The sequence below is a fragment of the Lissotriton helveticus genome, chromosome 2_1 (genome assembly GCF_964261635.1).
Source record: "Lissotriton helveticus chromosome 2_1, aLisHel1.1, whole genome shotgun sequence".
NCBI lineage: Eukaryota > Metazoa > Chordata > Amphibia > Caudata > Salamandridae > Lissotriton > Lissotriton helveticus.
Genome location: NC_136059.1, coordinates 72,721,097 through 72,748,572, shown reverse-complemented (window position 1 = coordinate 72,748,572; position 27,476 = coordinate 72,721,097). Strand labels below are relative to the sequence as shown.

Sequence of the window (27,476 nt, the reverse complement as noted above, 5' to 3'; positions counted from 1 at the left end):
GGTTTCAAACATCCTAGCGGATTCGTTGAGCAGGTCCACATCGTCTACCCACGAGTGGGAGCTTCATCAACAAACTCTGGACATGGTGTTCCGCCGTTGGGGTCGTCCCCTGATGGACCTTTTTGCCACTCCACTGAATCGGAAGTGCCCCGCCTTTGCGAGCTGGCATCCTCATCCGGGGTCCAGCGGCAACGCCCTTCTCATGGACTGGAGCGGCCTGTTCGCCTATGCGTTTCCTCCCATACCATTGGTGCCGAGGACGTTGTGGAAGATGCGCAGGCAACCCTGCCACTTGATACTGATTGCACCTCGTTGGCCCAGACAGGCTTGGTTCTCGGAACTTCTTCTGTTGTCCCAATGCACGCCCATTCGTCTGCATCCACGTCCAGATCTTCTGTCCATGGACGAGGGCCAAGTCTGCCATCCAGACCCGACCACTCTTCAGTTATGGGCATGGAACCTGAATTCCTCGAATTCGCGAATTTAGAGATGCCCCAGGAATGCAGAGAGATTCTGGCTTCTGCTAGAGCTTCCTCAACTGTTCAAACGTACAAACTAAAGTGGAAACGGTTTTGCCATTGGTGCGCAGAAGCAAATGTCCACCCACTCACTTCTGCCCCAGAACAGCTGTTGCCCTTCTTTCTAAGCCTTGCTCAGTCTGGCCTCTCTCATGCCACCTTGAGGGTCTTTCTGGCAGCTATTTCACGTTTCAGGCATGATGGCTCAACCTCTCTCTGCTCATCCAGAATTATCAGACAATTCTTTAAAGGTCTCTTCAGGAAGTTTCCTCCTATCAGACGCCCGCCTCCGGCATGGCAGCTCAACGTGGTATTGTCACAGCTCATGAAGCCTCCTTTTGAGCCAATCCACAGAGCAGACAACAAGTTTCTTACCTGGAAGGTCGTTTTGCTTTTGGCCCTAACGTCTTCTCGCCGTGTCAGCGATCTTCATGCTTTCACAATCAAGCCTCCTTATTTGCAATTCAAACCAGATGGGGTGTCTCTTCGGACCAATCCCTCTTTTTTGCCAAAAGTGCCTACAGATTTCCATCTGAACGAACCTGTCTTCTTGAAGACTTTCTTTCCGAATCCACAGTCTCCGGCAGAACAACGCCTTCATTCCTTAGACATCAGCCGTTGTCTAAAGTTTTACATTTCAAGAACTGCCCCCTTCCGCAAATCAGATCAGCTTTTTGTAGCATATGGAAGAATGCGAAGGGGACATTCAGTGACAAAACAGACACTTGCAAGATGGCTCTCAGCAGCCATATCCTACTGTCACCAACAAGCTGGCAAGCCTTTACAGGGTCCTGTGAAGGCACATTCGACGAGAGCGATGGCGTCCTCCACCGCCTTGTTTGCCGGAGTGCCTCTACACCAGATTTGCCGGGCGGCAACGTGGTCGAATAGGCACACCTTTACCAGACATTACTGTTTGGATTCCATCAACGAGGCGGATACCGCAGTGGGGCAAGCAGTGCTTCGCCATCTCTTTAAATAAGGTGAGCCTCTGTTCCCTCCTCCTTTCTCTTCTGTGATTGCTATATGCTTTTAAGCTATGTGTTTACTTCTTGTGAAGATGCTTGCAATCCCAGTGCTAAGGAGTTACTGCTATCTATTCTATTCAAGCATGTGAATCTATGAAAGACACCCCTAATACTGGAGAAGAACTATTGTTACTTACCTGTAAACAGGTGGTTCTCCAGTATTGGTGTCTTTCATAGATTCACATGCGACCCACCCTTCCTCCCCTCAGAGGCTCTCTTCTCCTCATACGCTATTGTTACTAGTGCTACGAAAATCTGAGGGCTTGAGCTTCTGAGGAGAAGGTTCTAGAGGGTGCGTGAGCCTGATTGGCTGCAGTTTGGACCAACATAATGACACTGATATGTTACAAATGAGTTTTTTCTCTTATACTGTCTTCCTATGGAAGTTACCATTGTAGAGGTTTTTATAGTGTATTATCTCTATTTTATTATTATATGATATTATCATTTATGTTATATTAGCATTATTGCTATTTTTATATACCGTGGGACTCCCACTTCGACGACGGGGAATATTCAAGCATGTGAATCTATGAAAGACACCAATACTGGAGAACCACCTGTTTACAGGTAAGTAACAATAGTTCATCCTTCAACGTTGAACAAACCAAAACTAAAACATAGGATTTTCATCCTACCGGCCGATATTATATCTTTTTACCCACTCCAGACGTCTATTGGAGTAGTTTACGTGAAAAAAAGGGGTCTGTGTGAAAAGCACGGTGAGTTACTTTAGTATCTAGTGTTAAATTAGTGCCTTACCAAATGTTGGGCGCCATGTAGTGTAGTTCCTATATTCCCAATAGGCTCTGCGAATTGGAATAATATATCCTATAGATTAGACGTAGGACTGAGGTCGACTAGGTCTCTATCGAACATATTAGACATAATTGTGAGTGCCAGCTAGCTCAGAGGTCACTAGAAACTTTCTCGAATAAACAAGAAGGGATTAGTTTCTGGCAACCGCATAAACATGACAACTTTGTTTCCCAAAAATAAGAAATGTATCTCTAGAGTCGCGGAAACAATAGATAGTTATTTTACTCAGTCAATCGTGCATGCTTCTTTTCACCAGAAGTGTAGAGAAATAGAAAGATGGGCGTTTTCAATAAAAGTATTTATTTAACAGTCTTCTTTCTCTTACAGTATAAATGAACTGCTACAATCGTTATACTGGTTGCAAAGTATAGTGCGTACAGTATGAAGAGTATTATAAAATAATACTGTAAAAGCATGATATGGTTACTAAGCCATAAAATACATATAATACATACATAAATAATAAATACTAAAAGTACTCAACTGGTGCTTCTAAAATACGCCTACCTCGGTGTACCTAACGTAGGTCTAGTACGAGTGAATGAGTAAGTAAGGTGTAGCTTAAGTTTTAGTGTTCTTTCTGCCAAGAACCTATCCAAGATTTCTCTTAGGGTCTAATCAGCTCCGTACCTTGGTTTTAGAATGAAGGAGGTCTGGTATCTCTCTCTCTCAGGACTTGATTTCCCAACAAACCCGCAAGGGTAGCTTGGAAACACCGTAGCTGGATTTCTCGGCAGGAGAAAAAGACAGTATCTCTCTCAGTGCGTCTGCTGGAGGGTCGCCTTCCTTCGGCACTTGCTGCAGCGAGATGCGTCGGACAAGTACATAGTCGAACTGGAAACCACTGTGTATTTGCGTGGGCAAGTGTGGGCATATTTATACCTTGAATGTGCTGAGTTTGACGTAAGGTTGGACATAAAACGTCATCAGTTCTTTAAAAACTCCATGAGTTCTTGGATAAATCAATATTCAAGCAGGGGGAAGTTCCTGACTGCTGAAGGCGGGTTTTTCCAAGAAATAGTTGTAGATTTTCGGAACTAGTGGAAGTAGCCATGCCGTATTAGGACTGCATGAGCTATGTCTTAACATGGTTATGATTTCTATGCCTATATAAGGATACGGTACTTTATACCGATATTAGGGCATGAATCGGGAAAATTACACTAGGGTCCTAAAACGCTATAAAACAGAACTCTGCTGAGAAGTCTAGGAGGATCAGTGCCTCTGTTTTTCCGTGGTCGTGCAGGGGTCTGATGTCTGTGGCTGCAATCAGGGTGGTTTTGGTGCTGTGGTGGGTGGGGAATCCAGATTGGGAAGCATCCAGAAGATTGTTGTTCTCCAGGTGTTCTGTGAGCTGGCATTTAATTGCCCTCACTTGGAATTTGGCCGAAAGGGCAGCAGAGAGATGGGGAGGTAGTTCTTGGGTTTGTTGGGGTCGGTGAATCGTTGAAGATGTGATGAGGGCAGGGGTCCCTGGGTGCTCTTGAGTGATTGGAGTTCATGATGGCTGTGGTGTTTTGCCTGGTAAGCGGGCCCCAGGTGGTGAGCAGGTGGTTGTGTTCCTCATTGGTGGAGGCGAGTTGGTTGAGGATGTCAGTGGGTTGGGGTTTGAAGTTTCTGTAGATGGTGGAGATCTTGTTGTGGAAGAAGTCCGCCAGGGAGTTGCAAAGTTTCTGTGAAGGGGTGATGACGTTTTCAATGGCTGCGGGGCTGGATAACTCTCTGACGATGTTCCTTGCTATGGTTGGAGTTTGCTCGATGTGGTCGGTCAGGGCACTTCTTTTAATCTTTTTCAGGAGTTGCTGTAATTGGTTGAGCACTGTTTTGAATGTTGTTCGGTCCGTGGGCTTCATGCTGGTGCGCCATTTCCTTTCCAGTCATTCGCAGGTGCACTTCATGGTTCTTTGCTCCTTAGTGTAAGAACTGCCTTGCTTGGCAAACCTCTTGAGCTTGGTGGTTTTGCAGGGGGCGACTGTCTGCGCAGTCTGTGATCCGGGTGGAGAAGTTCTTGACTGACTATTCTAGGTTGGTTGCGGTGAGAGTGCAGAATGTGTTGAGGGCATTGAGGCTCTGAGATCTTGTTCTAGCTGCTGTGTGGGGTGCTGGGCCGCGTTGGGGCGTTGTCGGGGTGTGATGTTTTCGATGGCGTGGTCAGTCCAGATGTGCTCGGTGATATGGCTGTACTTTATTCTGTTGCTAGCTGTGAAGATGGTGTTGAGTGTGTGTCCTGCGATGTGAATGAGGTTGGTGACCAGTTGGGTGAGGCTGATGTTGCTCATGCTCTTGATGAGTTTAGCGGTGTTGGTATTATTGGTGTGGTTGAGGTGAAAATTGAAGTCACTGAGTCTATGGCGAGTGGAGTGAAGAACTCAGGAATGTCGTTGCACAAACTGGTGTGCGGTTCTGGAGGTCTGTAGGCAAGGGTGCCTCTGATAGTGGTTTTGCTGTTGCTTCGGAGTTGAAAGTTGAAGTGTTCCTTGATCGGGGTGACGTTGTCGGTCTGGTGGTGGTGGTGCACTAGAGGTTGTAATAATGCAGTTCTGCTTGCAAAATAACAGCTTTATTTTTAATGTGGTCCTGTACAGCCAATTGCCGGGAACAGCAATGGCCTTCTTTTTCTCCCGAGCTATGCTAGCCTCATGATACATTGTGTGGAGGAAGATGTGTGCATGGCTGAGAACACAGAGAAGTGGTACGAACATGTTATCTTATGGCTACTCTATATTGATGTCTTATTTATTATCTGACAGGCCTCCAAGGCCATGGCATTGGAGTTTGTAGCATAATTAAATAGGAATGACTACAATCTGAGATTCGAATCTGACATCAGTAATGAAAGAATAGTATTTTTGTATGTACTATTAGTAGCGCCGGACAGTTTGCTCACTAGCAGGTTGTTCGGTAAACTTTTCACGGGTAATAGTGTACTACATGGTCTCAGCAGTCACCATGACACATAGAAATTGAGCATTCCTTATGAGGAACTGCTGAGAGCAAAAAAACTGTAGCACTGAGGAACTTTTCCAGTAAAAACAGAAATGAATTCTGGTTAGATTTAGAGAGAGGAGCTACCCTTAATGGGTCTTGCAAAAAAGAAGTACAGATGGAAAAGAAAAGGGAGAGAGTTTCTATCCATTTCAACAGTACTAAGCCTAAAGACGTTAAAGGAGAAGGAGACATAAGGATCATTACCACCTACAATGAAGGTTCTAAGAAGGTTAAACATATTTTGCAAAGAAATTGGGAAATATTACTGCATGATGCAACCATAAAGAACACACTCAAAATAACATACAGAAAAATCACATATCTGAGAGACCATATAATGTGTAAATTCACTGAAAAGCACTCTAGGAATTCTGCAGGCCTTTGAAGTTTCTTGCCCTGTAAATAATGTAAGTCATGTAAAAGCAATGAAACTATAAAAGAATATCTGGTGCTGGCAACGCTAGTAAAGTAATAACACCATTTGTAACTTGCAGCACAAACACTGTTGATTATGTTTAGTATGTCCATGTGAAAAATGTTATGTGGGTAGTACAATTCATCCAGTGAAAAAACGTATTCTGGAACGCATACAAGCAACAGACAACAACGACAAACATCACAACATTGCTTTACATTTCGCTAACTTTCATTTTGGTGAAGGAAATCTTCTGAAAGTTTATGCAATTGAACAATTAAAAACAAGTACCAGTGGTGGTAATAGGTCCCTGTTGTTGAGAAGGAGGGAATCAAGACATTTACTTGAGTTGGAAACCATATCACCCCCAAGGTTGAATAGCGAAGAAGAGATACACTCGGGTGAATATATGACCAGTGCTGTATCTTTGTTCAGTTTAGATTTAAGATGTGATGTAGACAGGCTTTTAACATTGTTTATGTTTTATTTGCTCACAGAAGGAAGAGGAAGGGACATTTGTTTGTTGAAGTGAGAGGTGGTGTAGCTGGCTGGCGCTCATGGGTGTAGCTGGGTGGCGCTCACCCCTAACCTTTTCTCCGTGGTCTGCATTGGTAACCTCTTGCTACCTCAGATAAGATTATATTTTGATTTTGCATATACTGGGCAGCATATGGTTGGTTTTTTTCTTCTGAATAGCCTATTATTTAAATCTACAATTGCATAATTTGAAACTTGCATTTTGTATTTTACCGTTTAGGCATAAGGACAGCAATTTTGGTCAGAAATGTAGCTACTCCAGTATTGGATCTTTCATAGATTCACATGCTTGAATCATTCCCCGTTGTCAAAGTGGGAGTCCCGCGATACCATAGAAAGCAGTAGTCAATTACATAATTTGCAGTTAATGTTAAAAGACATTCATTTCAATAGCTTATCCTCATCATTTATTAAGAACCAAATTTCAGCCAATCAGGCGACAGCATCCTCTAGAACAATCACCACCGAAGCTTCAATCCCTCAGGTTTTCTACTGCATGTCATGTGATAGGAGTCTCCCTGAGCACTGCTCAGTTTACTATAGTTTTCTCTAATTTGCAGAAGAATTTACTTCAGGAAAAGACAGATATCTACTTCGGCATATTCTGACTACTCAACCATGACAGAACCACCTAAGAAAGGACTGTTCAGGCCATATTGACAAAAGAGGCTGCATTCTGAGGATCCAGTCGTGGAGGGCATCTGCAGTCTACATCCGGAACACAAAGTAAAGGATTGTAATGTATGCTGCACTTTTTCTCAAAAAACCTTAAAAGACAGAGAGGGAAGGTGACTGATTTGGCCTCAGAAATTAAAATCCAAAGAAAACCCTCTATCTGAGGAGGATTGTGAGTATTCCTCAAAGACTGAAACATCTTGTAAGAAGGATAGGTCTCCTGTAAGTGTGCCTCCAGGGTCACCTAAACAGGCTCTGTCGAAGACCCACCATGGGTCCTCAGGGCATTCAAAAAAGCAGAGGATCATCCACATTCTTAAGAAAAGGGGGAACCTTCCTCAGAAAAAGTTTAATCTTCCTTCACTAAAGGAAGCACAGCTGAAAAAGTCATCCAATTCCATACTGAAGAAGATCTCAACAAAAACACCATCGACAACGACACCGACGCTGGTTCTGTCAACGAGAGCCCCATCGACAACCATAATCCTGTTGACAAGAGCACCATCAACCACAACAACGCAGAGGAGAGCCTTATCGACGACAACATCTCCATTGAGAATCTCGTCGACGACGATACCAATGAAGACATCGTTGACGAAAACACCATTGACATCATTGATGCTATTATAAATCATTTGCGTAAGACAAATCCCCTACAGAACCAATTTTGCTAGCTCATACATCACCAAGTAAGGTTTTGCCTTTCCCATCTGCTGAATGACGATGAATCTGAAGATGAATAACCTTTTGGGGTAGTGCATAGTCCCTCTGTGCTACGTGTGAAGTCTCAGGAGGATGATAAAGACGAGGAGCAATATGATGCTACAGGGGAACAACCTGACCAATATTAGGATGAGTTCTCTGGTTATGGTTGACAGGATCAGCAGGAAAAATCAGTACAAATGCCACTGACTAGGGTCAATAATCTTCCACACAAGCAGGATCTGGAAATCTCTTATAATAATTTTGGAACAACAACTGGCCCTCCACCCCAAGCAGCAAGACCAATGTATTCCCCACAAAGCCATACACTGGTCATGTGCTAACTGTGTATGTTACCAGGGCCAGTGACTCCATTACCCACATTGGCTAGTACAATGGCTGAACCACCAGCGGATGACGCACCTTCCTTAGATGAGGACAGGGAAGAAGGTGAGATCAGAGACACTGTTTCAATTCCCAATGAATGGGATGATTATCTGATCCCAACACCATCCCCGCCTGTGCAACTACCAGTAAATTCCCCACCAGACGACATCGGTGGCTTCCACAGCCTTATGGAAAGGTCAGCAAAAAGGTCCCAGATCTCTCTAACAATAAAATAATCAGATTGCTTCCTCTAATATTTCAAAGAACCTATGAAAAAATCAATCAGAGCCATCCCTATCATGGATTTTACATGAGAGGAAGGCATCAAGACTATGACGAATTCGGCTACAGTGTCTGCAGTGCTGCCTACACTGGACAAAAAAGTATAAAGCACCGAATGATTCACTGACATGTTTAGTGAGTCATCCCATTTGGTTATAATACAAGTTGCCCAGCGTCGCCCAAATAATCCATCCACCCCTTTACAACACCACCAGATCGAAATGGGCGTAGGCTGGATAATATTGGTAAATGCTTCTCTACAATGGCAGCCACTACTGACAGAACAGCTAATTCCCTAGCGAAATTTGGACGTTATGAAAGGCAGATGTGATCAGACATCTCTGCATGCATTGATCTCTTTTCAGGGATACAAGACTTGAAGCCAGAAAATTTCTGCAGGAAAGAGAGAGCACTCCTGCTGAAAGTATCAAATTCATCATAGATCATTCAACCAGAAATAGAGAGCAAGATTTTAGATATGCCGTACACGGTGAGGTTTTATTCGGCAAGCATGTTGATATCACTCTTCAAAATACAAAAACTGAGACAGATACAGGCAAATCTGTTGGCAGGCTAGGCGGACGCTAGTGCACGCTCTTGTCACCGCACAACTGGATTATGGTAACCTCCTCTATCTGGGTGCCACGGTGAGGAGCCTTGATCGCCTTCAGGTGTTACAAAATGCCGCAGCCCGGCTGGTCCTGAGGCTCCCTAGAAGATCTGCCTCGAAGGCCGCGCTGCAGGCACTACACTGGCTCCTGGTTGGAAGGAGAATTGAGTTTAAGGCTCTGTGTATGTGCCACCGTACTATTGGGGGCAAAGGACCGAGGCCGCTACATAGCCTTATCACTAAGTACAGGCTGGCCCGTTCCCTTAGATCTTCTGGTTGTGGCCTATTAGTGATCCCCAGAATTAAAAAGGCCCGTATGGTGGGCAGGTCCTTCCGGCTCCTTGCAGCAAGGAGCTGGAATAAACTCCGGCTGGAGCTCCGTCTGGAGCCATCAGAGGCAAGGTTCAGGGGAAAGCTCAAGACCCATCTGTTTGTACAGTAGCTAAGTTGCAGTGAGCATAGTTGAGGGCATGCTGTTTTCACTTACTACAGCGCGGGTACACGCCGGGGTGCGTAACCAGGCGCTTTATAAGCTTCCCTATTATTATTATTATTATTATTAACAGTACAAATAAGGAGACAGCCCTTTCTGGAAACCAGGAGCAGAGGATCATACTCTTATAAAGGAGTTTTCAACCATACAGACAACAATACCAGCCCTTTCAAACCCAGTACTGCTCTCAATATTCCCAGCACCAGTACAGACAGCCACCTACAGCAGCATACAAGCAGGCACCCAGATGTAAACAACCTCCCCAAGGGAGAGACACTGCCAGAAAGCAGTGACCTTTTAACGGTGCCGTTTTTCACCCGTAATTTGCAAAAACAACTGGCAGGTTGCATCTCAAATTACTACACCCCCCCTCCCCCCTTGGATGGTCCCTAATAATAACAGAAAGATCACATGTGGGCACCTGTTGGAATTCATCACAAAACCACTAAATACCCACCAACCTCCTCCCCATCTAAACCAACTTCTTCAAGAGATATTAACCATGCTAACTAAAGAAGCAATGGAAAGAGGTCCCAAAGAACCTGGAGAGAATACATTTCTACTCCTGCTTCTTTCTTATAAAGAAAAAGAATAAGACGGGGAGCAAGTCCCCATCTTAGACTGTTGCAAACTCAACAAGTATTTAAGAAAACAATCCTTTCGCAAGGTCACCCTGCAAGATACACTACATCTTCTCAATCATAGGGATCACATGACAGCACCAGATCTTGACAATGCACAATTGTCGGCCCCCCTTTGCCTACATCCTGCAATAGAATTATCTTGGGTGCCTGAGGAATTAAAGGAGTTAGGACCAATTTCAGTAAATTATTACAGTGTAATCTATTTGGTCACACAGTGAAGCTCGTAGTGAGTCAGTGGAATTAAGTATAGATTTATTACCAATTCAGAGCCAAAGTAATGTTAATCAGTCTGAGAACATAGTATAAAAATACAGAATCACCAACGGAAATCCAAATCTGAAAGTTTATCCTTAATAACAGAAAGCAAATGAGGACTTCAGTAGTCAAAGTACAAAGGATAAGTAACAAAGTCTGATGATTAGATTGAAAGTTTCGGTCTTCCAGGCTATGGTGCTTAAAGAAATTCTAATGCTCTTTAACTAACCTACACTATTGAAAACTAGATGGGAAAACCCTAATTACATCCAACAAAGTTGAGAGGTGTCAGCATAGCAGAACTACTGAAGAAGTCCTCCAACAGAAAGTATATTGTATAGCACGAAGCCACACAATGGAGATGTCGCAAAGAGGTCTGTACCTCTCCAAGTCTGAAAGGTATCTGAACAAAGCTAAAGAGTGTTGCTCAATTATACCCACAGAAGAACCCTCTAGAATCCCGTATCAAAGGTCTCATTAATGTCCACCTTCAAACAATACTTTATGGCAACTACACTTGTGATTCCCTTCTTTGGTCCACATATTCGAACGTCCTTGAATTCCACCCGTTTCCTGATTCTGCCTAGACAGTAGTCCTCTCTTTGTTAGTTAGGCTTATTGTCCTTGCCAAGAGTACGCCTTTGAACTTCTCAATCTCATTCACACAAGATGCATTTCTCTATTTATTAGCTTATACATTGTACCTGAAGAGGAAAGAAAAACATTGTACCCGTAGCAAATATCCACGCTGGAGGTTAAAACATTGCGAAATCCAAATGCTTAAGGCATTTGGTCAATTTTAGTATAACACGCATCTCAATACATGTTGTAACTGTGTGATTACAGATACATAGACGGTCTCATTATAAATGCAAAATCTATCCAATTGGATACATTTTCCATTATATAATAAATGCAAAGTGTTATTTAAGTAAATACGTGAGTACATAAGTATTAACAATGTTATTCAAACCACACGTATGCAGATGTGTCGATCAATCGATACATTCTTTATTTGGCCTAAATAGGCCATAAAACACATACAAATAAAACATCCACAATTCATCACGTATCAAAATTACACTCAGAGACATATCTAAATTAAAATACAGCAATTTTTTTAAATACAACCTTTGTAAAGTTAAAAATGCTTTACCAAAAATACATAAACACAGCAAAAACATCTTTAAAAATACTGTATAAAATGACGTTGGGGCTCATCCTGATAAAACCTAACATACGAAAACCTTCATAAAAGGGTCCGCTATGTAAGTAAGGAATAATGGGGGCCACCTATAACCATTTATTCATCATATTTTAACCAATTTACATGTACAGTACATTTATAAAATAGCTCACTGTCACAGTTAATTTCGCCAATTAGCAAAATACATCCCTGCCAAAAACCGAGATAATTAGTAACAGGCTTTTGGTGAATCCAGAAGTTGCAAGTAAAGTAAGGCTGGTCTCACTTGATAAAAATCCAAAGGAGGAAACAGGGGACAAATATATTTTCGTCTTAAGGCTGACCAGTTAGGGCAAATAAAAACAATATGCAAAGTGTCTAGTGAAGAAATCATGTCACTTGTGCTGTCTAATGGTTAATGCCACCTCATCAGCAGCTGTGGAAACAGGTTTAATCAATCAACCAATCAGAACATTTGTAAAGCGCACTACTTACCCGTGAGGGTCTCAAGGCGCTGATGGGGGGGAGGTGCTGCTAATGCTCGAACAGCCAGGTCTTGAGAAGTCTCCTGAAGGTCAGCAGGTCCTGGGTCTGTCGCAGGTGGGTGGGGAGGGTGTTCCGTGTCTTGGCGGCGAAGTAGGAGAATGATCTGCCGCTGGTGGTCGTTCTATGCATGTGTGAAACGGTGGTGAGGGCGTGGTCAGCCAAGCGGAGCTGGCGGTTCAGGGTGTAGAAGGTGATTCGTTTGTTGAGGTATACTGCTCCGGCGTTGTGGAGTGCTTTGTGAGCATGGTTGAGGAGCTTGAAGGTGATCCTCTTGTTGACGGGGAGCCAGTGCAGAACTCTCAGGTGGGCTGTGATGTGGCTGTGGCGGGTGATGTCGAGGATGAGGCGTGCGGAGGCGTTCTGTGTGCGTTGTAGTCTTTTCTGGAGTTTGGCCGTGGTTCCAACGTAAAGGGCGTTGCCTTAGTCCAGTCTGCTGCTGACGAGGGCCTGGATGACTGTCCTTCTGGTTCCAGTGGGGATCCATCTGTAGATCGTGAGAAGCATGTGGAAGGTGTTGAAGCAGGAGGTGGAGACAGCGTTGACTTGCTTGGTTATTGAGAACGATGAGTCAAGGATGAACCCCAGGTTGTGTGCGTGGTCAGTGGGTGTCGGTGCGGCTTCCAGTGCGGTCGGCCACCATGAGTTGTCCCAGGCAGAGGGGGTGGAGCCAAGGATGAGGACCTCTGTCTTGTCCGCGTTCAATTTCAGGCGACTGTTATCCATCCATTCTCCAAAGGCCTTTATTCCTTCATGTTGGTTGTTGTTGGCGGTGGCTGGGTATTGGTGAGTGAGACGATCAGCTGGGTGTCGTCGGCGTAAGAGACGATGTTGACGTTCTGCGATCGGACGATGTTGGCGAGCGGTGCCATGTAGACGTTGAAAAGGGTTGGGCTGAGGGATCTTATCTTATCTTATCTTAAGGGAGTTTTGTATAGCGCTCTGTTTCCTGGCGCTTGATGGGTGCTGAAGAATGTAGGAGAGGGGAGCTAGCCAGACTGTGTAAAGGGATGATCCTTGGGGTACTCCCCAGGTGATCTTGGTTGCTTTATATTGGAATGGAGGGAGGCAGACACTCTGCGTTCTATCGGTGAGGAAGGAGGTGATCCAGTCCAGGGCTTTGTCGCTGATCCCTGCGACTTGGAGGCATGTGCGTAGGGTGTGGTGGTAGACAGTGTCGAAGGAGGCCGAGAGGTCCAAGAGGATGAGGGCTGCGGTTTCGCCGTTGTCCAGCAGGGTCCAGATGTCTTCTGTGGCAGTGATGAGGGCGGTTTCGGTGCTGTGGTTTCTGCGGAATCTGGATTGGGACAAGTACAGGGTGTTGTTCTCCTCAAGGAAGTGGGTCAGTTGCCTTTTGTCAATCTTCTCAATGACTTTCGCCGGAAACGGGAGCAGGGAGATGGGCCGGAAGTTCTTGCGGTCCTTTGGGTTTGCCTTGGGTTTCTTGAGTAGGGAGTTGATCTCGGCGTGCTTCCAGCTCTCCAAGAAGGTGGCGGTCTCGAAGGAGCTGTTGAAAATCTTCCGGAGTTGGGGTGCGATGATGGAGTTCGCTTTGTTGAATATGTGATGAGGGCAAAGGTCGGATGGTGAGCCGGAGTGGATGGTGTTCATGATTTTGACGGTGTCGTTGTCATTGACGTGGTTCCTGGAGAGCAGGAGGTTGGTGTGGCTGGGGGTGCTAGGTCTGCGGTGTCGGCGGCTGTTGGAAGGGTCTGGGTGTTGAAGCTGTCGTGGATGTCTGCGATCTTGCGGTGAAAGAAGGTGGCTAGGGAGTCGCAGAGGTCTTGCGACTGCGGGATGTCGTTAGAGTTGGAGCTGGGGTTGGAGAGTTCCTTCCCGATGTTGAAGAGCTCTTTGCTGTTGGGCGCATTGTTGTCGATGTCTCCCTTAAAGGAGGTCCTTTTGGTGGTTCAAATGAGTTAGTGGTGCTTGCGGCTGGCATTCTTAAGGGTTGCGTGGTTGTCCGTGTCTGTTCGTGGTGCCACTTTTTATCGAGTCGTCAACAAGTCTGCTTGGATGCCTGGAGGTCGGTGGTGAACCAGATGGCCTTTCTGTCGGCGCAGATGGGCTTGCCTTACGAGCGCCTTCGACGTGCCAGTGGCGTGGCCGCCATTAAGAAGGGGAGGTGGGAAGGAGGAGCAGCTGGGAGGCGGGTGCTGGAGCGAATGGCGAGCGAGGGGGGGGACGCAGCGGCGGGAAAGGTGAAGTGTCGCGAAGCAAGGCTACAAGTAGCTCAATCCAAAGATACTTAAGATGGTGAAATCCATAAATAAAATAGAAATTTACTTAACCTTGGATATGACTGCTCATCATAGAAGACTTCTTACTTACTTCCATTTAAAAGCTGGGGAAGAGAAGAGAGATCTGCCAAGAAAAATCATTCATGGATTTCACCATCTTAACTATCTTTGGATTGAGCTACTTGTAGCCTAGCTTCGCCATTAGTTAATCTAAAAGCCTCTTTCGCCCATCCTATATCCAATTTACTAATAAGCTCTGGGGTACTGAACAACTGATGTTTACCTAACACCTCCAGGGTTGTTTTAATGTAACTTAACCCTGGTATGTGATGACTTAGTTCCAAATTCATGCAATCAATCACAATCCTTCTGTTAAATTCCACTTCACTCTTAAGCCATGTAGAGAGCCGTAGAAGTATTGAGCAGAGTCAAATAAAATCAATTATACAATTTGCTCCCATTTCTTTGTGATTAATTTCCTCTGGAACACTCTGGGGAATTCTTAATAGCCTTCTAAGAATTCTGTTTTCCGCAACTTGAATTGAACAGCAAGGCTTGTATCCCAGTTTTCCGTGACAAACACCACAGTGGGAACACACTGCGCATTGTAAAGATGTAAAACAGATTTAATATGTCTGTGTCCTAAACACCTACTAAAGGAATCTATCCCATGAGCTACCCTATTTATTTATTTACGTAATTTTTATAGCGCAACAAATACCCGGAGGTGTCTCGGCGCTGTGGAGCAACTAGAGTCAGCCATCCTCTCACTGGTTAAACAGCCATGTTTTCAAGAGCCTGCGAAAACTCATCAGGTTCGGGGCGACTTTAATGGCAAGTGGCAGGAGATTCAAAAGTTTTGGGGTGGCCACAAGAAAGCGCCTGTCTCCCCAAGTGACCGTTCTTGTACGTGGCACAGGGAGGAGACTGGTATTGGGCGATCGTAATTGCCTTCTGGGGGTATACAGCTGAAAGGCTTCAGTCAGGAAACTGGGTCCTATGCCATGTACAGCCTTATATGCAATACAGAGGGCCTTGAATTTAACACGGCTCTCAACTCTCAGCCAGTGGAGCTGACGAATGCCAAGAGTAGTGGATTTGCGGCGAGGGATGTTAAGAAGAATCCTGGCAGCCGCATTCTGAATGGATTGCAGCTTCGTTATGACACGCTTCTGGGTATGAAGAAAGAGAGCGTTCCCATAATCTATTTTAGAGAAGACTAAGGTAGAAACCAGAGTCTTCCCAGCTGAAGAAGGGAGATAAGGTAGCAGCTTCTTGATTTTTTTCAGGATAAAAAATGACGACGACACGACCTTGTTAGTGTGGAGGTCAAACGCCAACTTGCTGTCAAAAATCACTCCCAAATTTCTGGCTTTTTCCACTGGGACAGGTGGATGGCCAAGCTTTTCCGGCCACCAACCAGGGGACCATTCAGGGGAGAGTCTTCCGAAGGTCATAACCTCGGTCTTGTCCGAGTTGAGCCTAAGACAGTTCGAGGCCATCCAGGTACTGACCTATTAAGGGAATGTATATGTGCTTTAATCAATGGTCCCCCAGTCAGGAAATTGTCCAACAGGATACCAAGGTAACAAAACACATCTACTTTTCCCTAAACAATGATCCTTGATATAGTGTGTTTTTAATTTCTTATTCTTTATCATAGTATAGGACTTAAGATAATTAAGTTTCAGTCCTAAGTCCTCCATAAGTTCATAAAAGAGATTCAATAATAACTGTAGACCATTTGAGGTCCGTGCACTTAAAACAGAGTAATCTGCATACAATAATGCCGGACCCATTATGGTTCCCACCATTGGTACATCCAGGCAACACTCCTTTAAAAACTGGCCCTGCCTATTAATATAGATTATAAATAGCATCAGGCCAAAATACAGCCCTGATGGACCCCCGCCTTAACTGAAAGTGCGTAGTGCATTCTCCCCAAGGCCCATATCCAACAGAGGCTTCTAGGTTTGTGTGCAAATTTGACAAAAAAGATAAAAGCGGCACATCCACCACCATGTCCCTCAGCACAGCCCACAGCTTAGATCTATCCACTTTGTCAAAAGCTGTGCTAAGGTCCATGGAGGCTAGATGTATATTTCCCCCTTTAACAGTTGTATATTTGTTAATTACCAAATATAGGTTAAGATTCTGTTCAATGACCCATCATCCTGGCCTGAAACCGTACTGGATATCTGGAAGAATTTCAACAATGTTCAGACCAGTCTTTTTAGGAGAATCCTGTCCAGGACCTTAATCTCAGAATATAATAAATATATAGGCCGGTACCATGCTGGATCATCTTGTATGCCCTCTTTAAAGACTGGAACGAGGATTGATTGTTTCAAGGATGTGGGGATATGACTACGGACTACAGAATTCAAATGTTGAGTGAGTATTGAGGTCAAGAGTTCCACACATGATTTACAAAGATCCCCGGGTACCCCATCAGGCCCTGGTGCTTTTACTAAGGAGGTTCTCAGTATGCCAGCTCTTACCTCCTCTGGTTCAAATATCAATAGCGGTTTCCCTGCTATCTGTGTAAATGATTTATGTGAGCAATTACTTGAGTAAATATTTTCAAAATGCACCAACCAATCATTAGCTGGAATCATTTGCCTCATGTCTGGTGGGGTTAGTTCATTAAAAAGAAGGTGGTTCGCAATCCTCCAGAAGGCTACATTATTTCTCTCTTCACACGCTTCCTCCCATGCCATTTTTACAAGTTGGCTCTTCCTAGCCTTTCGTGCTTACGCATAATTCCTACTGCCAACTTTAATTGCCGTTATATTCCTAGGTTTTAGTTTGAGGGCCTGCTTTAGATCTTTATTGACCTTCGAACAAAGCATATCTAACCGTTTGGGTCCTACCTCCTTTTCTTTCAATTTGGGGCTTAAAGGCGCTTTTTGTACCTCTCTGCATTTGTTGACATACAAATCCAGAATAGCTTGATCTGAGGAGTTGGGATTTAGGCAGCACTCAAAGTCAAAGTATAAGAGGGTTGCTGTACCTGTTCTGAATCTTCTACCCTAAACCTCTCCAGCTGAATTGGGGTGCTACAAATATTCCAAAAAGTCCTAAACCCCTCTACTAATAAGTACAAATCTGCTGAGACAAAAATAAAATCAATAGTGAAAGTCACACCCCTGCCCTTAAAAGTGGATACTATTTTATGTGACCTATGTTCCACAGTTCTGAGAGGAGATTCGTCAAATGGGCCTGATGTGAGTGACTCAAATGAACCTGGTCGCAATCTACATTAAAGTCTGCGCCCTTATAGTTAGAAAAATAGGTTGTACATGGATGTAGGTTAAGATCCCCCAGTTACACCATTAAAGGAGGAATCTGCAAGCCACTCGAGGCTTTTTCAAAAAGTCGCCCTAACTCACTTCATAGAGCAGCCTATGAGGAGGGAGAATTAAAAACATTAATGATCAAAGCCTTCACCTGACGAGCGAATGATAGCATGACTCCCAATATAAGTTCAGAGTCGAAAGTTATCTGCTCTGCACCACAAGCCAACCTCAGGCTTGCAATAGTTGCTACGCCTCCCTTAGCCCTTCCATGGAACAAGGACTCCGCATTCACTCTGAAGGTCACATAACCGTGAATGAAATCACAGACTTCCCACATCCCAGGTCTCCTGAAAGCATGAAATAGCAAGTGGTGTACACATATCTTGTCCCTTCTCATCTGCCAAAAAAGAGCATAAACCTTCTCTATTCCAGCTAATTACACTCAATGAATCCTCTTGGGATTTCTGGAGTGTCACACCTTCTCTTAAACCTAACTATAGTTCTGTTTACTTCCGGGCACTCTCCTCCCTCAACAAAACTGTTAGAGTATGGGATGGTAAAAGTGCTACCCCCGGTAACAGTACCTCTTTCTCTAATTAGGTGGCCCTTACTGAGCTCCAGCCTGCGTAGCTATTGACTCTAAAGTAACCCTCCCTAATAAGAGTTTCAATTTGTTCAGTAAGTCCAGCATCCAAGAGCTCAGACACCCCCCTATGAATATTAGTATGCTCTTCCCCCACCACTGAAGTGTCCTGCTCCAATGGAGTTGTAGAAATTCCATATTATTTTCGTTCTTTGCTGCCTTGATGGACTTTGGAGGGCTTTTTCTTCCATTTTTCTGTAATGCTACAATGGTTTATGGGCCTTTTCTAACTTACAATGCACCGAGGAGGGGGGTTTTGATGAAGAGAGTAAAGCAACCTCAGAAACTTCAATGACACCAGAAACTATCAATCAATCAATCAGGGGTTTGTAAAGCGTGCTGCTCACCCGTGAGGGTCTCAAGGCCCTGGTGAGTATTGGGGTATCTTACATAGATTCACATTCCCCGAATCATTCCCCGTTGCCCAGGCGGGAGTCCCACGGTAAATAAAAAAGCAGTGCCAAAGGTAAATAATAGTAGTAGTAGTAGGCCCTAAAGAAAAAGGCCTGAGGCCTAGATCTTAGTAGCCTATCTACATCATTATGCCAAAAGGACCAAAAAATTGGTCCCAACCTATCGGCTATCAGCACCCTCTAGAACACTCTCAGCAGAGCCAGTTCTCCTCCGATTTTCACTGCATGTCGTGTGGAAGGGACTCTTCCTGAGTGCCATTTCTTCAGAATGTCTAACAAGAAGGCCTTGTTCAAGCCCTGCAGAACCTGCGACAAGGAGAGAGTCGACTTAAACAACTGGTCACCTCCCCCACCCACATCGCAGGTCACACACTCGACCCCATCTTCACCTCCAGCAACCATGTCTCCTTCAGCCACACTACGGATCTCCTCTGGACTGACCACAGCTGCGTTCACTTCACCTACAACAAGCCGAAACCCATCATCCACCTCCAACCAACTCTACAAAGAAACTGGAACAAAATCACCACGGAGCAGATCTCCACATCGCTCCTTCTAACCTCCCCAGCCCTCTCTTCTAACGCCAACGAAGCCGCCTCCAACCTCACCCTATGGTTGTCCAACACCGCCGACACCTTAGCACCACTGAAAAAACGTCAACACAATCTTGGCATCAAGAAGGCCTCATGGTTCAACGATGACCTCAAGAAGTCCAAGAAACTCTGCCGCTCCCTCGAAAAGGCCTGGAAAAAAGACCCATCCACCAGCACCAAGGACGCCTTCAAAAGCGCCATCCGTACTCACCACCAACTGATCCGAAAAGCCAAGAAAACAGCATTCAAGGATCGACTTGACAACAACGCCCACAACAGCAAGGAACTTTTCAACATCGTCAAGGAATTTTCCAACCCCTCGGCCAACTCCAACGACATCACCCCCTCTCAAACCCTCTGCGATTCCCTAGCCTCTTTTTTCCACAACAAGATTGCTGACATCCACAACAGCTTTGACAACCAACCCGGAAGCCAACCCACCCTACCATCAGCTGACCATCTTCCCCCTGTTAACACCCTTATAGCCTGGAACCCAATCTCCACTGAGGACACCATCCGCCTGATGAATTCCATCCACTCTGGATCCCCCACAGACCCATGCCCTCACCACATCTTCAACAAAGCAGACTCCGTCATAGCTCCGCACCTCCGAGACGTCATCAACTGCTCCTTCCATTCCGCTACCTTCCCAGAAGACTGGAAACACGCTGAACTCACCGCCCTTCTGAAAAAACCAACAGCAGACCCCACCGAACTCAAAAACTACCGCCCCATCTCGCTTCTTCCATTCCCGGCCAAAGTCATCGAAAAAGCTGTCAACAACCAGCTCGCCGCCTTCCTCGAAGCCAACAAATCACTCGACCCCTCACAATCTGGCTTCCGAGCCAAACACAGCACTGAGACCGCCCTCATCGCTGCAACAGACGACATTCGAACTCTACTTGACAATGGAGACACAGTCGCCCTCATCCTCCTCGACCTCTCTGCAGCCTTCGACACAGTCTGCCACAGCACCCTTTTACAACGCCTCAGAAACATCGGAATCCAAGGAAAGGCACTGGAATGGATCACCTCGTTCCTCACCGGAAGAACCCAGAGAGTCCGCCTCCCACCATTCAAGTCCGAGGCCTCTGAAATCATCTGCGGCGTACCACAAGGATCCTCACTCAGTCCCACCCTCTTCAACGTATACATGAGCCCCCTCGCGGCCATCGCCCGCCAACACAACCTCAACATCATCTCTTACGCGGATGACACTCAACTGATCCTATCTCTCACCAAGGACCCCAGCACCGCCAAAACTAACCTACACGAAGGAATGAAAGAAGTCGCCGAATGGATGAAACAAAGCCGCCTGAAACTGAACTCAGACAAAACAGAAGTCCTCATCTTAGGTAAATCCCCCTCTGCATGGGACGACTCCTGGTGGCCGGAAGCCCTCGGAAATGCACCCATCCCGACAGACCACGCACGGAACCTTGGCGTCATCCTGGATTCTTCACTCTCAATGAACAGACAAGTCAGCGCCGTATCCTCTTCCTGCTTTAACATTCTTCGCATGCTCAAAAAAACTTTTTGCTGGATCCCCACCGAAACAAGGAAAACGGTCACCCACGCTCTAGTCACGAGCCGACTGGACTACGGAAACACCCTCTACGCAGGTACCACCGCTAAACTCCAGAAGAAACTACAACGAATCCAAAACGCCTCAGCCAGGCTCATTTTAGACATCCCACGCAACGAACACATCTCTGGTCACCTTAAAGACCTCCACTGGCTACCCGTCAATAAGAGGATTACTTTCCGTCTGCTTACCCACGCACACAAATCACTCTACGACATCGGACCAGATTGCCTCAACTCTCGACTGTCCTTCTACACCCCCTCCCGCCAACTTCGCTCTTCCAGCCAAGCCTTCGCCACTGTACCTCGCATCAACAAGACCACCATGGGAGGCAGATCCTTCTCATACCTGGCTGCCAAAACATGGAACTCACTCCCCGCCTACCTTCGCCTCACCCAGAATCACCTAGCGTTCAGAAAGCAGCTTAAAACGTGGATATTTGACAAATAATCCTCCTCCCCCTCCTAAGCGCCTTGAAACCCTCTGGGTATGTAGTGCGCTATATAAATTTTATGACTTGACTTGAATGTTGATGATCAACAAAAGGACTGTATCTACTGCCTCTACCCTAAACATGAGGCAAAAGATTATAAAATCTGCTGTATCTTCCCTCCTAAGACTCTCAGGGATAGGGAGGCAAGAGTCCTGTTGTGGCTTAAATCTTCTTCGGCCGAAGAGGATGATAGAGCCTCAACTTCCAGCAAGAGAGCTAAATCACAGGATAGTTCTTCAAGTGAGGGGAGAAAACATCTAAAATCCTACCACTCTACTTCTGGCCCTTCTCAGAGATCTCCCTCAACTTCCTCTGGGCCTACTCAGTCTCCACAGACTTCTGCTCTCAAGGACTCTAAGAAACAATCTTCTAAAACAGTGAGTAAAAGCCTCTCGAAATCTTTGGCTTTCCCTCTATCGTCGATGATTTCTGTCATGTCTTCTGCTCCTTCGTCGACGGAGACTATCTCTACTATGTCATCACATCTCCTATACTGTCTACGAGGATTACTATAATGTCTAAGAAGACTGTCGTCTAAGAATCGTCGACGAAGGCCTCATTGACGAAGTCGTCATTGAAACATGCATCGACAAAAGTACCGTCGGCTAAGCTTTCACCGTCGACGAGAGAGGTATCGTCGACGAAGATCCCAAGTCCGTCGACGTCGAGCCCGTCGACGATGATCCCGCTGACGTTGAGCTGGTCGACGATGATCTCGTTGACGTCGTGCCCATCGACGATGATTCTGTCGACGACGCTAGCAAAGAGACCGTCGACGACAATTCCATCTACTGAGATCCCGTCGACGACCATACCATCTACAATGGTTTTACCTGCTCCAACTAAGGCTTTGGTTGTAGTTCCAACTTATTCGACGCCAGTTTCATCTAGGAACTTTCAACTTAAGACATTTCAAAGACATGAGTATTCCAATATTTCCCCTTTTACTCCATCACACCTCCTGGAGACATATGCCCAAGAAGAGGATGATGATTATGACGATGAGGACGACAAAGTACCATTTGGGTTAGCTCGTCATCCTTCTGAACTGCATATCAAATGTCAAGATGAGGAAGAAGAGGAAGAGGAGTACAACGAACAATGTTACCAAGAGGACATTGTTGTTCCCCATCACACAGTATACCATAGACAGACTCGGCAGTCTGAGACCAGCCATCTGCCTCCAAATCTTATCCAGGACTTGCAAGCCATGCTCGCAGATTATAGGCAGCGGTTTCCCCCGCAGCAGGTTATTCCACCACCTCCGCCTGTGGCGGTTCCAGATCCTTTACCTCCACCTGAGGCACCGACCCCAATGCCTCTGAGTACAGCACCTCCTCAAGATCACCAACCCTCCTCAGGATCAGGACACTTCCTCTCATAAGGAAGTTGAAGAAGGTGAATTGTCAGAGAACCCTCATGTGGATCCATGGATTCGTACTTTATCCCTATGCCTTCTCCACCGACTCCTCTGCAATCTGATTCACCACCAGAGGATTTAGGAGGGTTTCACAACCTCATGCAGCGGGCTGCTGCTAGGTTTCAACTTCCTGTTACGGTGGAACGGACCGAGTGTTTCCTTCACGATTTTAAGGAGGAGTCCAGAAAGATTACTAGGGCTGTTCCTATAATTGATTATATATGGAACGAAGGTATCAAGATCATGAAAAATCCTGCATCCGTGCCTGTGGTGCTTCCACGGATAGATAATAGGCATCGTGCTCCGGCCAATAGTCCATCCTGCCTCATTGGACACCCTAGGCCAGATTCCGTAATTTCCCAGGCTGCCCAGCAAAGGTCCACGAACCCGGCGACACCTATTACTACACCGCCGAACATAGAGGGACGTCGTCTTGATCTGATTGGAAAGAAGTTTTCCACCATGGCCGCTGCTTCCATCAGGGCAGCTAACTCATTAGCAATCATAGGGCATTACGATGTGGTTGGATATGGCTGGGCTGATTGACCTCATTCCAGAGAAGAAAATACAGGAAGCACGGAAGATTTTACTAGAGGGTGAGCGTGCAGCATCAGAAACAATCGATTGCGCACTGGACATTGTCAATACGAATTTCAGACAGCTAGCTGGGGCGGCAGTACTCAGATGCCAGGGTTGGCTTAAAGCCACTACTTTTAGACCGGAAGTCCAGACAAAAATATTGGACATGGCTTACGATGGCAAATCGTTGTATGGAAAACACATTGATGAAGCCCTACAGGCAATAAAGACCGATACGGACACTGCAAGATCCTTGGGCTTGTTGCAATACAAACGTGGAACATTCAGAGGTGCTAAGGGGCGTGGTCATTCCTCTAGAGGAGGATATCAAACACAGCAGATCAGACAATAGCAGCCCCAATATCAACAGAATTACCAACCATCATACCGCCAATCTCATACGGCTGGTTTCTCTCGCCAGGGAGGTCAAAAACGATCCCAAAATCAAGGACGTGACTCTAACAGAAAACAGTGATCTCCGCGGGGCGCCAATCACACCCCTTCCCCTTCCTGTGGGCGTGAAGATTTCAACATTTGTGGACAAATGGCGAGAAATTACCTCCGATCTATCGGATCTAAACCTGGTGAAAAACGGCCATACCCTAGAAATTGTCACCAAGCCACCTACCACTCCGCCCAGGGGACCCCCTCCCCCTCGTCTTCACTTATTATTCAAAGAAGCTGTAACAATGCTCCTCAAGAATGCTATAGAGAAGGTCCCAGCACATCAGAAACTGACAGGTTTCTTTACTCGTTCTTTCCTGATTAAAAAGAAATCAGGGGAATGGCGACCGATCCTAGACCTTCGCAAACTGAACAGATTCCTCAAAAAACAAGGATTTCACATGGTCACAATTTCAGAGATTCTAGGTTGCCTGAACGAGGGAGATTTTATGGCTTCTCTGGACATGGAAGACGCTTACTTCCACATCCCAATCCATCCCAAACATCGCAAATATCTCCGCTTCACTGTGGCTGGCACCCATTATCATTTCAAAGTGCTCCCGTTTGGTCTAAAGTCAGCGCCAAGGATCTTCACAAAGTGCCTAGCTCCTGTAGCAGCAGCATTAAGATCACAGCGAATCCAAGTATTCCCGTATTTGGACGATTGGTTAATCAAGGGTCCTTCGGAGCAAGCAGTCAGGACTGCTACTGTGATGTCTCTTCGCCTCTTCGACTCTCTGGGGCTAACTGTGAACAGAAGCAAAACCCAGTTACGTCCTATGCAGGTCCTTTCGTTCCTCGGAGCTCTTCTGGACACTGTCCAATGCAAGGCATTCTTATCTCACGAACGACAATTTCGTCTTCAGAAGCTAGCTATTCTGATTTCAAGAAGAAATTCAATTTCTGTTCGCATGTTTGCTTCACTTCTGGGGATGTGCTCTTCGACCATAAATCTCATCCCTTTGGCACGCCTCAGAATGAGGCCACTACAGGAAGAACTTCACCTTCAGTGGCAACAAGCCGTGGGTTCCTTCAACGACACCATGATGGTCACACCACGCATGGTAAACGCCCTACATTGGTGGTGACAGACAGCCAATCTAGCAGAAGGACTCACTTTCATACAAGAGGTCCCAGATTTTGTTCCAACAACAGACGCCTTCATGGAAGGATGGGGAGGGCATCTCCAGGATTTACAGATGCAAGGCAAGTGGTCTCAAGAGTACAAACAACAGCATATCAACAGCCTGGAATTGCGGACGATTTTTCTATCTCTGCAAGCTTTCCTTCCAAGGATTGCGGGTTCATCGGTACTGTTTCGGACTGACAATACCACCAGCATGTTTTACAAAAAACAAGCAAGGAGGGACAAGGTCAGCAACTTTGTTAAGAGAGGCTCAAGAATTGTGGGAATGGGTTACACTCCACAACAAAACCCTCAAAGCGGAGCATGTCAGAGGCCTCCACAATACCCTGGCGGATACGCTCAGCAGGTCCCTATCAGACTGTCACGAGTGGGAGCTAGAGCACACTCAAGTGAACAGAGTGTTCCAAAGTTGGGGCAAGCTGACATTGGATTTGTTCGCAAAGAAGCAGAACAAGAAATGCCAATATTACGCCAGCAGGTATCCACCAAAGGGATCAAGGGGGAATGCCCTGTCCATGCGATGGTCAGGGATAGTTACACTCCTACTGTTAGAACTGGCTATTTCTGGTAGGCTAAGGCTGACGCCAAAGCCAGGCAGAAACCACCATTCTAGTCAGGGCGAGGGAGTCACACGCCAAGTTAACCCTGCTCACCCCCTTGGTAGCTTGGCACGAGCAGTGAGGCTAAACTCGGAGGCAATGTGTAAAGCATTTGCGCCAGCGCACAACAGCAACAACATCCTAGGCACACCACAAAAGGAACTCCACACAAGGTTATATTAAAATAACTTTTGTATTGTCAAAACACAATAGATAGAAATCACACATGTACATTGTGCCAACTGGCACGGGCAATATTCACAATGGATTATTTACAAGACAGTGCCACATGGGCCACTGTCATAATCAGCACTTAGTAGAAATAGAAATACTGTCAGAAATTAGAATAAAAGGATATAAAATCACAGTTATAAATCACATCCAGTAAACACATGATGCATAAAACATTCAGAGGTGCAAAATCCAGGAAGACACATGATGCACAAAAACATTCAGAGGTGCCAGGAAAGAAAACACAACTCAATAGCGCAAAGACACATGATGCCTAAAACATTCAGAAGTGCAAGGAAAAACCACACAATTGCGCAAAACTTTACATAAGCCACCACCTGTGGCAGTCCCTAGGCCAACTGGCCTTGTTGAGGCTAAGACACCCTGTGTCCAAATGTCAGAGCGCGCTGCCATGCAGCGCCAGTCCAAGCACAAGCCTAAACGTAGCAGCTGCCCACAAAGTGCTGGGCAGCTGAGGACTCAAATCTGTGGCCTGGGCTTTCAGTAGCCCTTGAAAATACAACTGCGCCACTCTGAGCCACACAGGCTCTGAACAAATATGCCCCCTGAGCCTAGCAGGCTCTGTAAACAACTGTGGGGGGTCATTGGAGCCCCCCCTCGGGGGCTCGACATCAAGGAAATGCCCCCAGAGCCTAGCTAGGCTCGCCAAACAAAAATTCGGGGGTCGTTGGAGTCCCTCTCGGGGGACTCAGCCTCAAGGAGATGGCCCAGGAGCCCTCTCCGGGCTCTACATACGTTGGGGCGGCCCACTGTCATCCGGGGCCGCCCTGGCTCTGTCTCCATTTGGCACCGCCGACAACATCACGGAGCCCCCCCCAGTCCTCTCAACTCACCGGGCTGATTCTTCTCTTCGCCGGCTGGCGGCCTGGACTCGCGGCTGGGGCGGGCACTGGCAATGTGCCCCGCGCCCCCACCGCACTGCTCCACCGTCTCTCGGGGCTCCCTCCAGACCACGGGAGCCCCGCCTCAGCCCGCGATGCTTCTTCTCCGCTTCTCCTCCGGGGCTCCCTCCGCACACGGGAGCCCCGCACCAGCCAGCACTTCTCCTCCGGGACTCCACGCATCCCTGGGCAGGGGAGGGACTTCAGGCCGGCCACGCCAGGATTGGCCGGCCGGCCAACCACTTCCGGGTCGCCGCGGGCAGCGCGGCGGCCCTTCCTCGGCACTTGCAGGCGGGCGGACAGTATCCAAAGGGGTGGGCTCCCTCGCGATTAAAAACACAAACGGGCATACGCGGCGTGGGCAGCCGCGAAGTTAGAAATAAAGCGCTCTCAAGCGCTATAGGACCAAGAACAGCGCTCCAAGCGCTAGAAAGAAAAATAAAGCGCTCCTAAGGCAGCAGCACAGGGTGCTTAGGGGGACAAAGGTTCCACGCTTCCCCCAGCGCTATAAGTCCAAAGAGGGAGCACATAGCCCCCAGCAGGAGATGATCCCTACAGCGAGAAGGGTCCAAAGAAGTCCTGGAACATCCAGATGGAGCACAGCAGCTCCCAGCAAGGCAATTCCTCCAGCGTCCAGGGATCCAGGGGCTGGGCAGGGCCCAGGGAGGCAATTCCTCCTGGGCCCAAGCAGCAGCACGCCCCTGGTTTGATTCAAGTGGAAACAAGAACATTTTGGAAGGGGACACAGCCCCTTCTTATACAGAGAAAAGTCTTTGAAGTCTTTGTGCAGGCAGTGTGAGAACCAG

General features: G+C 46.5%; 1 protein-coding gene across 12 annotated transcripts in view; it reads left to right on the top strand.

Moving 5' to 3' along the window:
* LOC144817722 (homeobox protein not2-like) overlaps positions 1-27,476 on the top strand; it is a 1,386,394-nt gene that overhangs the window by 402,735 nt on the left and 956,183 nt on the right. The window contains exon 3 of one of the 12 annotated variants that reach the window (XR_013606955.1): positions 6,266-6,379. The exons of 10 other annotated variants lie outside the window; for them this stretch is intronic. The gene's annotated coding sequence lies outside the window, so the exon portion shown is untranslated. Of the gene's footprint in view, positions 1-6,265; positions 6,442-27,476 lie in introns of all 12 variants that reach the window. One more of the 12 variants, XR_013606956.1, reaches the window with a different exon arrangement.